The sequence below is a fragment of the Macaca mulatta genome, chromosome 3, assembly GCF_049350105.2.
Source record: "Macaca mulatta isolate MMU2019108-1 chromosome 3, T2T-MMU8v2.0, whole genome shotgun sequence".
Lineage (NCBI taxonomy): Eukaryota > Metazoa > Chordata > Mammalia > Primates > Cercopithecidae > Macaca > Macaca mulatta.
This window is the reverse complement of record NC_133408.1, coordinates 74,118,093-74,134,481: the sequence shown is the minus strand read 5'-3', so window position 1 is coordinate 74,134,481 and position 16,389 is coordinate 74,118,093. Positions and strand designations below refer to the sequence as shown.

At 38.5% G+C, this 16,389-nt stretch overlaps 1 non-coding gene across 1 annotated transcript; it reads left to right on the top strand.

The window, feature by feature from the left end:
- The first annotated feature begins 9,158 nt into the window (after positions 1-9,158).
- On the top strand, positions 9,159-9,262 carry LOC114677260 (small nucleolar RNA U13). Its single transcript, XR_003728547.1, has one exon. It is a non-coding gene; the product is annotated as a small nucleolar RNA U13 (small nucleolar RNA).
- Positions 9,263-16,389: the final 7,127 nt, after the last annotated feature.

Here is a 16,389-nt window from a genome sequence, read left to right as displayed (position 1 = left end):
TCACCAAACAATGTGCAACACACTGTCCCCACCAGGAGATCTCTATGAGCAAGGATTATGTTGAATTTTCTTAGTATTCCTTGCACTTAATGGGTGCTCAGTTAATGCCTTTTTGCCATAGTGGTAGTTAATAAATGCACCTAAAATTTCAGTATAGAAAAACTACTATTCTTAGGCTTTTAATCATAAGCTTCCTCAACAAACCTTCCCTCTCATCAGTGAGTGCTTCCCTCTGATCTACACCTCTCAGAGTCTTGAAAGGAAAAAGAGACTGACCAATTGCCCCCACCCAAAAGACATTTCATCCCACTTAACATTTCTGCAGAGTTTGCCAAATGCAACTATTCGTTTTCCCAAAGCAGGGTGCGGGAGGGGACGTAAAGAGAGATTAGAAAGAAGAAAAATATTCCTACCATGTTGGGGGACTGGATTTATGTGAAACCCAAAGTGAATCAGTCATTACAGAGTCTGGCCCATAGTAATTTTTCCAAAGGTGTTACCACTATTAGTATTTTGTGATCATTAAAGATGCCAAAAACAAGTATGCCTCCTTGCTTTTAGCCATGTGGATACTAGCGCTTGAGTTGCACTTTTGCTTACATTTTACGTGTTAAAAAGATGCTTCTCTTTAAAGGAACAATCGAAATGTCACTTCCTTTGGTTACTTCCTTGATCCCCTTTATGGGGAAAATCATTGGTTTCTTCCTTAACTCTGTTGTTTCCAATGGAAATAATAATGCTAAACCTTCAGCAATGAGAAGTGAGGTATAAAGTCATGGTGATTTACAATATCTGTCTTCTCTCTAGATGAGCATTAACTGCAGGAGGGAGAAAGTCCAGCAGGGAGGCAGGCTTGGTCTCCCAGTTGCTGAAACACAAAATGTTGAGGTCAGATTACAGTTTTTATTTTTAAAAAGTCAGAATTTTGCTTTGTTTTTACATTACATGATGCCATATGTTCAATGCATAATAAAAATACAAAATTTTAATTTTCAATTTTTTAATGTTTTTAGATTAATTTTAAATCTCATTGCAATTGTATGTGTATGTATATGTATATGTATATATATTTGGTATGTACATATGAAATACACATTATACATTTGTATTTATTACACATATGCAATTTATATTTACATATACTATGTATGAGAGATATATACACATTCGAGTACTATATATTGTACATATCTTGTACATGTATATTATATGTATATGCTCATGCATATTTGTATGTGCACCAACAGCATATTGTCTACATTTCTGCATAAGCTTTTAAAAACAATTATTATGGGCCAGGTGCAGTGGCTCACACCTGTAATCCCAGCACTTTGCGAGGCCGAGGTGGGCAGATCACACGGTCAGAGATCGAGATCATCCCGGCCAACTTGGTGAAATCCCGTCTCTTCTAAAAATACAAAAATTGGCTGGGCATGGTGGTGGGCGCCTGTAATCTCAGCTACTCAGGAGGCTGAGGCAGGAGAAACTCGTTTTCAATGTGGATGTTGGGCAAGTCTCCTTCTGGTTTTTAGTGACTGGGTTGGTGGTGGGCTCACCGGGTGGGGAGGACCACAGGCAGGTCTACCAGCCACCCAGGGATACTCATCTCCCTGTGGTTTCCCAGTGGAAGTCAGTGTATTGTCAATTAATCTTCCACTTATCCATTGATACATCTTTGTTGAGTCCTGTTCTCTATGCTAAAAAATTAGCAGTGAATAAGACAAAAAATCTCTTTGTTCAGATAGTTTATTTGAGAATTAAGTCAAGTGAGTACTGTGAATAAAAGTAAATAAAAACAATCAAGATAATTTTAGATACAAGCAAAGGTCATGAAGGAAATGGTTTCAGGGGCCATTATCACTCCGTGGTGATAAGGTGAGAACTAAAAGGCATTGAGAAAGAGTGTTTTAAATAACATATTTTAAAATAATTTTTAAAAGGCTAATTCTACCTGCTAAGTTACAGCTTACAGTGAAAATTTGATGCAGATAGCAGAGGAGAACTCAAAGAATATCACCAATACAGAAAGCAAATAGTGTTGACCTTTGTGGGCTGTTGTCAGGACGTCTGGTTAAGTGAAGCCTGTGTCCTCTGGACTGTGGACCACGGAAGTCAGGAGGACTTGTGAGCTGCAAATAAAACCCTTATCCCCCACCCACTGAATGGGCTCCCTCTTGACCAAAGGGATCCCATAGAAACCTTAAAAACTGAGTTCCCAGCCATGATGGGAAGGGAGGTTGGATACAGCTCATTATAACCCCTCCCTTAAGGAGCTTAGACAAAATTGCCCAGAATTAATGTTAAAATAAATATTATAAGACTAATAGAATGGATTTCATGGACAATAAGATACCAAATTAAAACCAAGATGTAAGGTGATGCCAGACCAGGGTAAGTCCTGCCTGCAGGCCATCAATCTGGCTAAACAGGGCATTTTGACCCAGCATCTTGTGGCTGACTCTGACATAGCATCCTAATCTTAGATATTCCTTTCTGCTGACAGCAATTTTTAGAGAGAGCCGTACTCCTTTAACCAGCTGAAAATTAAAGAATTTCTGAATCCACTTATAACCTGTAAGCCCCCACTTTTTTAGGGCAAGCCAATGTATACATTCCACATACTGACTTACATCCTTGCCTGTCACTCCTGCTTCCCTGAAATGTGTAAAACCAAACTGTAATCTGACCACCATATTTTAAATATGTGTATTTAAAAGAGGTTTAAAATAAACTTTTCTAAAATATTTTAGAGTATAGCTTTCCTGTTAACAGACCTCACCAAGAAGGAAAACTAAGGAGATAAACATTGTGATGATGATACAATCAGTTCAAGTTCCTACAGACAGCACTGTGTATGTTAAAGCTGACAAAATTCTATCAGACCCACCATGGCTTAGTGCAGGCAATAAACTCTTCATTTTGAATTTAAACTTGTGCCTAGAAAAATATATGTATTCGGTTGATCATATGAAGTTTCCATTACTGTAGGTCAAAATCAGTCCAACACTGGTCACTTCATGTGACTCAACCTCATTTATTTGCTCTACCTCATGTAAATGGCTCCACTGCCTACTCAGAATGGTATCCCCTAGCAAAGGCCAAGTCCTTTGGCTTCATAAGTAAGCCCCATATTTCCTAGTTACTCCCTCTTTTTAAAGACATACCTAAGTAGGGCTGGAAGAATGCAAAATTTAGAGCTGGAGACGGAAACATAGTTTAAATTACCCTTCTTTGGAAAGAAGAAAATCTGCGTGGAGTTGGTGAGGGAAGATTAGGAAATGAAAGAGATGGGTCTAGAAGGCTTTGACGGCTTTTCCCTGAATCCAGAGGCAGAAAGATGACAGAACTGGCAGCTAAGAAGCTGAAAGGAGCAACTGTGGAGAAGAAAGACTCCTAAAGGAGATGTGAGAAGAGAGGCGCTGTGGTAGCTGGGAGGTTAACCCCCTTCCTTCCTCCCTTTGAGATCTGTACTCAGTTCTGCATGATCAGGGATGCTCTTGTGCAGGCTGAGCCTGGTTAGGAGAAACGGAAAGAGAAGGTGGCATGGCCATGTGCGATACACACATAGAAAGAGGGATTCACTTGCATGGACAGAGTATCTGTCTCTTTCTGGCCCTACCAATGAAATATGGGAGCAGTAGTTTTGATAGTGCCTAGTTATTTGCCTCCTGGGACATTCGCATCTCACAGTCAGTACAGCTTTAAGGAAAAAGATGCAAGCCGCTTTACTTAACATTATAAACCGGATGTCTAAACATGCATTAATTAATAAAAAGGGGAATTGACTAAGCTTGTTTTTCGTATATCTAGAAAAATAGATAATTAACATTTGGAATGAACTAGGATTTTATTCGAGTAATTGCTTATTCACAATGCATTATACATCCTAGAAGTAATAGCTCCATAAAAGCCATTCATTTCCGCTTTTTGCCTAGGTGTGTGACTGGCTGGCTGCTGTTTCCGGTGGGCATGGGTGTGTCTGGATGCTCATATGTAGAGAGGGCTGCTTATGACTCGGGAGAGGCCTCACCTCCCTCCTCTTCCTTCCCTCTTACTTTCCCTTTCCCTTTCCCTGCGTTTCTCTTCTCCCTCTTTTACACTTAAAACAGCCACTACTATTCTTCTAACTTCTTGTACAAAGTATCCGTGAGCGTTTTGTATTTGTGTTTTATTTATTTGTTGCCCATTCAGAGGAAATGAGAGAACCTTATCTTCATTTAATCATGTTAACCAGTGAAGAGTGTTTGGTTTTTTTTTCAGGGCCATTTGATTATGAAAAAAAGTAATGACATGATTTCACCTATTCTGTATTCAGGGCCACATTTACTTCCCCACTTGCATTGCTATTTTTGAAAAAAGATTGATAATTTTAAATTATTCCTTGTATTGGAGAAATATCAACAATATATAATTTTTTATTCGGCAAACAACATTTAAGTTTTTATCTAACCAAGAACGAAAAAGACGATTACAAAAATCTCAGCAACTGAAAAGGGATGTGCTATTATATCAGTGATCCTGGGGAGAATATTGTGTTTTCAATGGCTATTGTACCTTACTGCATATAAAATGTTATTACTCTTTATTAAAAGTTACAAAGGATGTGTTCAGTTGAAAGCACTATCAACTATCCTTTGACAAATCTGGTAGATCATACCAGTATTTTGCAGTGCGCCATGTTTGACACAAGGGGCCAAACAGAAGTTGAAATATAAAGATATGTTAATCTCTTTTAGTGTAAAGGAGGTGCAAAATAAAATAATTTACTGAATAAGGTAGCCTAAATGAAGTAGCCTGAAAGCAATCCAATAACCCCTGGAATTTTTGTGTTCCCAATTTACTAAGTAGTTCACAAGGTCTGATATTTAAGAAAATGTAATGTAATTATTAGCATTTTGAGATATCTGCATTTGAGTTATTAGAAATCAAATGTATTTAGGGTAGTAATCAAATAATTAAAATATGACTGCATAAGTGGGGACTATTTCATGACTTAATATACTGGTTTGAAAATGTACATATATGCATACCATAGTCTCTAAAATATAAGACATTGAACTACTAAATCTTTCATTCATACATACACACATTGATTCAGTGGAGTGTATCTAGGTACCAAAAAAGCTATGGTGAGCAAATTGTACATTCTCTGCCTTCATAAGGCTCACAGATTTATTATGGAGACAGTAATTTAATAGTGCTATAAATAGTAGTGCTACAAAAGAGAAGTATATGGTGCTGCCAGAACACATAGTGGAACCTCCTACTCATGACATGCAGCCTACCAGACACCTCCAGCTCAGCTCAAAGGAGGAAACCTTTAAGTTCCATATTTCATATACCCATTACAGTATTCAGTCACTCAAACCTCACTGTTGAGCCAACATTGTGACAACCCACAACCCATCAGAGGCAGTGGGAGGATAGTCAGAAGAATCAGAACAAGCCTTCAGCCTTTACTTGCAACTGGGAGGAATGATATTTGGAATTTCCAGCCACAGTTTTTGCCATGATCTTGTAGGCTCCTGGGAATCTTATGAGATGCAGCATTTGTCCACTAATAGTGAGAAAGTTTTCAGATAGATCTTAAATACGACCTAGATCTAACTATATCTCACCCCAAATGCCACAAGAATACACAAATCTGAAGAATCTCAGCTGAGACTGTAAGCCTCCGTGATCGTTGTAAATGGAAGCTATAAAAATCATTTAAGACAAAAGAAGATGCTTGATATCCCTGGGAGGTAGACATATGGACCATGATGAAGACTACCTCCTTGACAAAGAGAGAAGAACACTGATGGCTGCAGTAACCAGAGGAAGCCGCTGGACCAGTGTTCCTCAGTGGCACACAGGAAAATGCCCTGAAATTCCACTCGAGCGCTTTTGTTATCAAGCTTCCCCAACAGAAAGCACTGTTCTGGGAGAACATACCGCAACCATTTTTCTTTATAGAGGACATCTGTCAAGATTGACCTTGTCAGAGGCTACATTTTGAAAAATAATTAAGATAGAGAAAGCTTCCTCCTTTATATAGAGATAGCAAGTGAAAAATTCTTGCTAAAATTATAAATTGCTGATCTCTTCTCCTACCGAGTTAGGCCGTTAGTGAATTTACCACAGCTTTATATATTTTCCCCCCATTTATCAGATTGTGTGTGTGCAGTGTGTGTGTGCGGGGGTGGGGGGATCTGTCAGCATACCTTGTCAGTCAAGTAGTTTTACTGTCAACTCAGACAAATTCCAAACATTGTACAGATTCACAGAGAAGCAAATTGGTTTTCTGGCCCCAGAAGACTCCCTGGGTTGTATTATATGAGTAGAGGCAAGGCAGGCTCAGGTTGATCGATTAGTGGGAGATTGCAGGGGCACTTCTGTAGTGCAGACTAAAACAAGAACCTTCCTAGAATGGCAGGGAGCTTGTGAATCAAGTCTTCCTGGATTAAAAGTCATCACAGACTATAAATTCCCAGGACCAGTTCAAATATGTGAATATCATATAATTCATTAGAAATGACTACTGGATCATTTGGTTTTATGGGCGCCATGTTAGTTAGGAAGGTACACTTTAAGAGGAAGATGAAAGTATATATCAATTTCTTCATTTATAATAAAATAAAATTTGCAAAAAGTTACAATATTTTATGTTATATATTAGTCACTGAGTACCCAATAAAAGAAAATTTTCAAAAAAAATAACGTTTTACAAGTAGAAATAGACTTTATTTGGAAACATGAAATACATACATTTTGCCTCTTACCTGGAAGTATTATCAATATTTTAAGATAGCATTTTAAAATGTTGTGTGTGGTGCCTACTTTATCAAAGTTAAAGGTGTTTGCAAGAAATACACTACTTATTAGGCAGGTTCTAAAGAGTAAAAATCAAACAAGTAAACAAATAACACAATTATGTTGAAAAAGGAAGGGTATCTAGTAAAAGAGAATAGGTATTGTATTCAGTCTTATTCAGATTAGTGAATAGTTTTATTTTCAATTATTCAATGATATAATAAAACAATAATTTTAACTTTAATCATGTGTGTTTTACATGCCATTTCAAATAATATGAACATTGACAGAATTAATATAGAAATTTCTCTCAAGCTATGCTTACTGGAGATGGAGTAATATGGAGAACAAGTTCATTTACTATACTCATGAGATTAAATTCTTCAAGCTCTAAACCTACTGCAAAAAGCCCTTATGTTTGATTCCTGGTTATAGTTCAAATCAATTAAATTAGTGGATAAATAATTAATGCTTCTTGTAAATAATGCAAGGGATTTATTTGGCTAGTATCACATTTCCTCTATGTGAGTGATTCTCTATGTTGTTGGTTATATGACCAAATTCTAACATCTCAAAAGAAGAAAACACTTCTAGAGATGTTTCTATTAACAATAATTCAAGTTATTCTGTCCAATATGTATAAACTTGTATATTTTTCTTCATTAATGCATTTATTAAGTTAGTACCTCTACATATATAAATGAACAGTTTTAAAGACAAATATCAGTCTATAGTCATATACTTGTCATTGATTTACCTCAAAGAAAATAAAAAATAATTCTGTGTAAATTTATTATACCTATACTTCTACTTTGTGACAAAAAAAATCCAACTTCATTGATCCCCTAAAAATCACCTCTTTTTTATGTTTTTATCATGTGAAAATTTGTTAAATAAAATATTACTTGGCTACACAAATCAGATACACACTTGGATTTAAGGAGGGGAGAAGGGTAACAGCTGCAATCCAGGGAAAAGAAATTGTATAAACAACAACATAGGAGAGCATACAGGTAGATACATCCAGGAGCTGCTGCATAATAACTGTCATGGAGTCTTGGGCTGCCAGTTGATTCCAAAGCCTGCGGAAGGAATGGGCCAGCTTGGTCTCTTCATAGGATGGCCTGAGTGCTATCTGCTCACTGGAAAGCATCCAGAGGAGAAGCATTCCTAGGACCCATCAGTCACAAATAAGCTCTGCCTCAGAAACCTGCAGGAGGTGGATTCCATGAAAGAGACTGACATTAGCCAAAAGAGGTCAGAAGGACCCTAGGTGAGATAAGTGGCTTCAAGTATCTTAGGCCTAGTGTAGGAATCTGATTTCGAAAAGAAGTAGATACAGTACATATTATACAGGCTTTTCCAGGGGTGAGTACAATTCCTTCTCCCAGGATTGCAACTGTAGTGACAAAGAAATACATGATTCTTAGTCTTAGTTTTGGTTTATTTTTATTTTTATTTATTTATTTTTGAGACAGGGTCTTGCTCTACCACCCAGGCTGGGATGCAGTGGCGCCCTCATGCTTCACTGCGGCCTTGACCTCCCAGCTCAAGTGATCCTCCCACCAGCCTCTCAAGTAGCTGGGACCAGAGGTGTGCGCCACCACACCTGGCTAACTTTTGTATTTTTTGTTGAGCTGGGGATTTTTCATGTTGCCCAGGATAGTCTTCAACTCCTGGGCTCAAGTGATCCTCCCACCTCAGCCTCCAAAGTGCTGGAACTACAAGCATGAGTCACTGCACCTGGCCCTAGTCTGAAAACTAGGGTGTAGACCACCAACTGTGTCATTCATGTCAACAAAGCTGTTCACACAGTAGCTATCTCCTCCCTTCTTCAACAACTGAACTCTGGTTTTCTTCATCTTCCTCTGAGTACTCATGTCCTTTGTGGAAAGCAGGAATCTGCCCAGAGCCACAAGCTGCTTACTCATTAGCTTCGGCCAATTCTGAATGTCTCCTTCTTCAGTCTAGGTGTGTGGTCTGTGTGAAACACACTCTGTCTAATAGATACCAAGGAAAGTTTGCTGGAAGGCTCAGAGAAGGTTTGTCTCATTCATGGTATTAGACAAAAGATGAGTTTTCTCTATTCTGCCCCTTCAGCAGGTGACCATTAGAAGGGGAACAACCATCCCTGGACTATTAAGGGAACACCAAGAGAATTGCAGAGAAAGTAAACAGTCATTGCCCTCCTATTTTCATACTTCCTTTCTGTGATGTAATAGAGTCTTCATTGTTGATGCCACTTTTAATAAGCCGTCTGTAGTTTATAGACGAGGCATTCTCAGATGTATATTAGGAGGTCAGATGTGAGATGGAAAGACATTAAAGGCAAGTTGAGACAAGATTATGAAGGAGGCAGAAGTCTGATCCTTTCGTAGTTTCTAAGCGTGATGATTGGGTTTTCATGCTTATGTGTGAGAAGTGCCATCCTCAAACCTTGTTATGATGTTGGTGCATTACTCATCTGATGAGAAAAAAAGGAGGCAGAGGTCAGACCAAGGGGTATAGGCTTTCCTTGCTCTACAGTGGGGAGCCACTGATGGGGTTTGAGCAGAGGAGCGACATGATCAGCACTGCACTTCAAAGCATTATTTTAAAAGTTGTGCGTGGGAAGGATTTAAGACAAGGCTCAGAACATTTTGCCACTTGGAAGGCATTGTTGAATATTCATAAAAAACTAGTTTATGGCTCAGCATAAATAATTTTTAAAAACAAAGTAAAATACAGTATGTGTTGCCATGGAAGTGACAAAGCCTAGGAAGATAATGACAAGCAGAAAAAAAAACCGGTGCCATTGTAATTTAAATCATTATAAAGCTTTCTAGAATTTAAGTTTGTTTTCAGTCAGAGTATTTTGAATACACAAGGAAAAGATTATGGTTATTTTATCGTTCTTGCTGAGAAAAGAAAGAACAAAAGAGGGGTGTTTCCTTTGTGCACATGAGACCTATAAAGCTAAACAAAATCAAGCTCATGGAATCAAAAAGCTAACTACTGTTTGAAAGACTGAATGAGTCAATTAACAGTGAAGCTCCAGTGCAGAGCACAGTCTGGTGAGGTGCCATTGTTAGCATTGGCTGCAGTCCCCTCATGGTGATAAGAACGGCTAACAGGCATTGTGTCTGATTACATGCTAAGCTCTGCACTGACACACAGGCACGAGGCCTCTCTGTATTCCTCACCATCAGCCACATGTGCTGATGGTGATAGTGTGATGTGGGTAAAGAAGACATTGCTAAATTCAGAGATATGATAAACACAAATAAATACAAAATAAAGCCATAGGAGAAATAAATGGTTAATGCCAGAATTTCCAAAAGTCTGAATTAATAAAAGGTATGAAAAGATGATGGGTATATGGATGTTAATATAAAGGAGATAAGTGTTTCAGAGCTTAAAATTGAAAGAAGTGTTAAGCAATTATTCAAGGGAGAAATTACTGTATGTAAGAGGGAGAGACAGGTTATACAAGCAAAAAAAAAATGCCTCAAATAAACTGAGTGCACATAACAAAAGTTATATTAAGTCAATGCAAGTGAGATTCGAAAGTAGATAGAGAAGAAACAAGCACACCAAAAAAAAAAAAAAAAAAAAATCAAACTTCTTCTAACATATAACTGAAGACAGTAAGCTCCCAAAACTATTATGGCAAGAAGCTTCACCTTTCTTAGACTCACCCACTACTATTTCTTTTTTTTTTTTTTTGAGACGGAGTCTCGCTCTGTCGCCCAGGCTGGAGTGCAGTGGCGCGATCTCGGCTCACTGCAAGCTCCGCCTCCCGGGTTCACGCCATTCTCCTGCCTCAGCCTCCCGAGCAGCTGGGACTACAGGCGCCCACAACCGCGCCCGGCTAATTTTTTGTATTTTTAGTAGAGACGGGGTTTCACCGTGGTCTCGATCTCCTGACCTTGTGATCCGCCCGCCTCGGCCTCCCAAAGTGCTGGGATTACAGGCGTGAGCCACCGCGCCCGGCCCACCCACTACTATTTCTTGTATGGATGGCAGTGTGGGTACACTTTGCATATCTCCCTTTATGAAACAGCAATAAATGAACTAAAGGCATTAAAACTTGGGAAGGAAACTCCATCAGGGATGAGGGCTCTTCTGACTATAGTCAGCCTATTTCTGTAAACCTGAAAGACTGTTCTAGGACAGGGGATTTTTAGGCTCCGCCCCCACAGGTTCTGATCAGTAGGTCTGAGGCGGGGCCTAAGAATTTTCATTTCAACAAGTTTCCAGGTGATGCTGCTGCTGCTTCTGCACACTGAAAACCATTGTACGGTATTAGAGGACTCTGAAGCTAGCTGTGTCACCCTCCAAATAACCAGCGGCTGTTCAAACTCCCTCTGTCTTTGACAGTCGCCCTTCTCAAAAGGGCTGTCTAATAACAGAACATCCAGTTCCTTACTCCCATTCCCTCCTCGGGCCACTTGAATCTGGTTTAAACTTTGGACTTGCATCAGAAGTTCTAGTCAGAGTCACCAAGCTCTCCAACATCTAGTTAACCTCTTGATCTCAAGGTGCCTTGAGGACCACTCGACTTTCTGGCTCTCAGTAAGGCACACTCTTCTTGTTTCGTTTCCTGATGCCAGTGCACTGCTTTTCAGTCTCTTTTGTTGACCCAAGATCCTCACTGGTTACCATGGTGTAGCTATATTTACTTAAAAAATTTCAAAGAGATCATAGGAATGCCCTGTTTAAATATTTGAATGACTTCTCCCTTCACTTAGGATCCTTTCACTGTACTGCATTCACAGGACCCCTACAGTTAACCATCAATCATTCTTCAGATCGATCTCCCGGTGGAAAGCAGTCCTTCCTCCTTCTAAGAGCACCTTGAACTTTGTATTGGCTTGCTAGGGGTGCCATACAACAGTGCTACAGATGGGGTTACTCAAATACAGAAAGAACCCCAGCTCTAGAGGCTGGAAGTCCAAGATCAAAGATGTCAGCAGGTTTAATTTCTCCCAAGGCTTCTTTCCTTGGCTTCCAAATGGCCTTTTCTCTGCATGTGAGCATCCCTGGTGTCTCTCAGGATGTCTGTATCAACTTTTTTAATGAGGACATCAATCAGATTGGATAAAGGCCCCTCCAAATAGCACCATTTTAATTTTACCTCTTTAAAGACCCAGTCTCCAAATACAGTCACATTCCGAGGTGTTAGAGGTTAAATTAAGGCTTCAACACATCAATTTTGGGGGAACAAAATACAGTCCATAACACACTTCTGCATTGCAGCTTTTATCAGATAGAATTATAAATAAGTTATTGCTGAACTTCCCTGCACTCTCCACTGTGGTGCTCAACACTGAGTCTGCAGCACCTGCCATGTGTCTGCCCCATGGAGAGGTCAAAGTTCACTTGTTTCCTACCGAATGAAATCATAGTCAGAAAAAAACAAGGATACAATGAACTTGGAACCAGTTTTCCCACCACTTGCCTGGAGATTCCCAAACAGACTCACCAAACAAAATGTCTGTGATCCACACAGCTTAGCAGTAACCTCATTTCTCCCCAGAAACTGGGTGACTAGTCAGATGCAAAAGGCAATACCCTACCCCTTCATGGGACAGATGCAATTCCAAGGCAGAAAAGTCGAACAATTCAAGGGAAAGTGTTCAGAATCTAAAAATCCACTTACTGGGCTATGCGAAGTTGATGACCAAACACAGTTCTCTCCCCAGTTCACCTTCTCCAGCAGCTAAATACAAAGAATGCAAATAATCAATAACCAATCTCCTAGTCCAGGTTCTCATTATTGGATCTAATAATGCCAAAGCAAACAAGGGTAGAAGGAAAATCTATTCTTCCTGTGCTGCTGCATCCTTTCTTCTGTCCTTGGTCAGGCTGAACAAGACACACTTCCTTATGTGCAGGCTGTTGTCCAACACCAGATTGTTAGATGTTATGTAGCAATCATATAAAATTAATTTAATTTTTTACTTTATGGTTAAACACAGTTACTGTTCTTTGGAAAGAAAGAAACTTTACACAAATACATATAAGGTAAAAAATGTTGTCATTCAGAAAATTGGCCCTGTTGTCATATTTCCCATGTGTGTCTAATTTTATATGCATATATTAAAATACACATGCATATTTTATGCAAACATATACATTAAACGAAAAGGCAAGTACTCTAGTCAGTGATTTTTCAGATGCTTTATCTTTATAGTGATCTTTCTAATTGTGAGAAACCCTTTAGATCTTTTAGGTTTCACCATTAGATCTATCTGTTGTGTCCATGTACTACTGGTTTTGGTATATTCTGTAATGTAAAGAATATAATTATTCTTTCTTTTTTATCTTTTTAAAATTAAAAAACCTCTTCCTTTAAACGTTTAAAATAAAATATTACTTATTTAAAAACATCAAGTGATTTGATGAACTTTTGGGTAAAATGAGATGATGATCCATTGTTTCCTCTTTCCTCATACACTAAACCCACCCCTCAGAGGTCATTACAGGTTACATTTTTCATGTAGACTTACAGACATTCTTCTTTTATATCTCATTAGTAGGCTAGTGTCATAGTACCATTCAGGCTGCTATAACAAAGTGCCTTAGATTGGGTAACTTATAAACAATGGAATTTATTGCCCATGGTTCTGGAGGTTGGAAAGTCCAAGATCATGGCCCAGCAGATTTGTATCAGGTGAGGGCCTTCTGCTTCAGGTATGGTCCCTGCTAGCTGTGTGTTCATGTGGTGGAAGGAGCCCTTGGGCCTCATTTATAAGGGCATTAGTCCTATTCTTGAGGATAGTGGTATTATGACCTACTCATCTCCCAAAGGCCCCACCTCTTGATATTATTGCATTAGGAATTAGGTTTCAGCATATAAATTTTAGGTAGACACAAATCAGATCGTAGCAGCTAGTTAGATCTCCTCTTTTTTAATCAAATTTGATCAATAAGTTTTGCTGTAACTTGCTTTTTCATACTTAACACTTGCTTGGTCATTTCATGTTTCCAATGTAATTTATTTCATTTTTCTTTAAAGTTACATAATATTCCAACATCATAGTGAATTTAACTGTGCAGCCATAGATTGGTATTAAATTTGTTTCTAGTTTTGTTTTTTTTTTTTACTATTATAAATAATATTGCAAAAAATATTTCTGTGCATGCTTCATTTTACACAGTGTTGTGGGAAGTCAGGGACCCTGAATGGAGGGACTGGCTGAAGTCATGGCAGAAGAACATAAATTGTGAAGATTTCATGGACATTTATTAGTTCCCCAAATTAATACTTTTATAATTTCTTACACCTGTCTTTACTGCAATCTCTGAACATAAATTGTGAAGATTTCATGGACACTTATCACTTCCCCAATCAATACTCTTGTGATTTCCTATGCCTGTCTTTACTTTAATCTCTTAATCCTGTCATCTTCATAAGCTGAGGATAATGCATGTCACCTCAGGACCCTGTGATGATTGCTTTAACTGCACAAATTGTTTAAACAATGTGAAATCTGAGCACCATGAAAAAAGAACAGGATGACAGCGATGTTCAAGAACAAGGGAGCTAACCATTACGTATGGCTGCCTGAGAGTCAGGTGGAACAGAGCCATATTTCTCTTCTTTCAAAAGCAAATAGGAGAAATATTGCTGAATCCTTTTTCTCAGCAAGAAACATCCCTGAGAAAGAGAATGCATTGCCAAGAGGAGGTCTCTAAAATGGTCGCTTTGGGGACATCTGTCTTTTACCATTGTAGATAAGGGATGAAATAAGCCCTGGTCTCCTGTAGTGCTCCCAGGTTTATTAGGACAAGGAGATTCCCGCCTAATACATTTTGGTCAGACCAGTTGTCTGCTCTCAAACCCTGTCTCCTGATAAGACGTTCTCAATGACAATGTGTGCCCAAAACTTCATTAGCAATTTTAATTTTGCCCCGGTCCTGTGATCTCGCCCTGCCTCCATTTGCCTCGTGATATTTTATTACCTTGTGAAGCATGTAATTTCTACGACCCACACCCTATTCATACACTCCCTCCCCTTTTAAAAATCATTAATAAAAACTTGCTGGTTTTACGGCTCAGGGAGTATCACGGAACTTGCCAACAAGTGATGTCTCCCCCGGACACCCAACTTTAAAATTTATCTTTTTTGTACTCTTTCCCTTTATTTCTCAGACCAGCTGGCACTTAGGGAAATAGAAAAGAACCTATGTGAAATAACGTTGAATTATTGGGGGCTGGTTTCCCCCGATAACACAGATGCAGTGATGTATGCTGGACTAAATTCTAAGATTTAAATTATCAATTAACTTTTGAAAAAGACTTCCAAACTGGCTCCAAAAAATTTGTATCAACCTACATTCCCACCAATAGTGTATGAGAGTAATCTTTTTTCCTACCTCATCTCAATTCAGCATATTTAAAGTTTTCTTTATTTTTTCAGAATGAACAAAATAGTATCAATTGTATACTTTTCAATCTACCAATGTTTTCTTCTTAGTTTTTTAAATTCTTTGTTTTATATTTGTATTATGTATTCTTATTTCATCTTCTTTAAATTAGGTTTTCAGCTTTAAATTATTTTTCAACTATTTGAAGTTTTTATATTCATTTGTTCACCTTTTGCTGAAAATTGAAATCTTTTTCCTGCTTTATTGATGGCAAATACTTTCACCTGTATATTGTTGCCTATTTACTTTTTTTTAAAAATTCTTTTCACTTTTTATGTAGCTCAGCTTCTTAATTTCATTCTTTGCTTAAAAAAGTCCCACTGTAAGATATACATACATCCCTACATACTTGTGTCTAATAGTTTAAAACCTGTAATTTAAGTTTAGACCTTTTATCAAGTTGGACGTGGCTCTCTTTGCCATGTATGAGTCCAGGTGGACCTGCTGTCAGGAAGAGGTCACGCCTGCTCACCCAAGGCCTCTCCTCCCCTTCATGAATCCACTCTAGTCAGGTCTACCAGCTTCTCCAAGGATCTCAACATTGCCAAATCCGATGGTTGCATTTTACTTCCCCTCACATTCTGCCTGATAGGTGTGTTTGATATTGGCATCCTTCCTTTTTCCTGGAACACTTGCTTCACTTAGTGTCTGGAGCTGCACTCTCTCCATTCTGGCCACTGTTCTTCATCTCCTTGGCTAGTCATTGGCCCAACCTCTAAACATTCACATGCACAGGGCTCAGTCCTGGACCCTTTCTCTGTGTCCACATGCTCTTCCTGTGTGAGTTCATCCAGCAAAATGTCTGAGTCTTGGCATATCCAAAAACATATTTATTTTCACATTTGAATTATAGTTTCACCTACATAAATGCATTTTCCTCAAGCCAGTCCAAAGCACAGACTTTGGAATCAGGCTTTCTGAACTTGAATCCTTTCCCACCACTTACCAGCTGTGTTTCTGTGGGCAAGTTATTTAACATCTTTGTGTCTAAACTTCCTTCCCTGAAAAAAGAGGCTAATAATAAATATCTACCTCATTGAGTTGTTAAGAAAATTCAAAGAGAAACATGTACAAAGAAGTTAGAACAAAGACTGTGCTAAATATGTTAGCTATCATTATTATTCGATGACATTATTCTTTAAAATAGCTGGTGTTATTCTGTGCATTGCTACTTTATAAGTAACC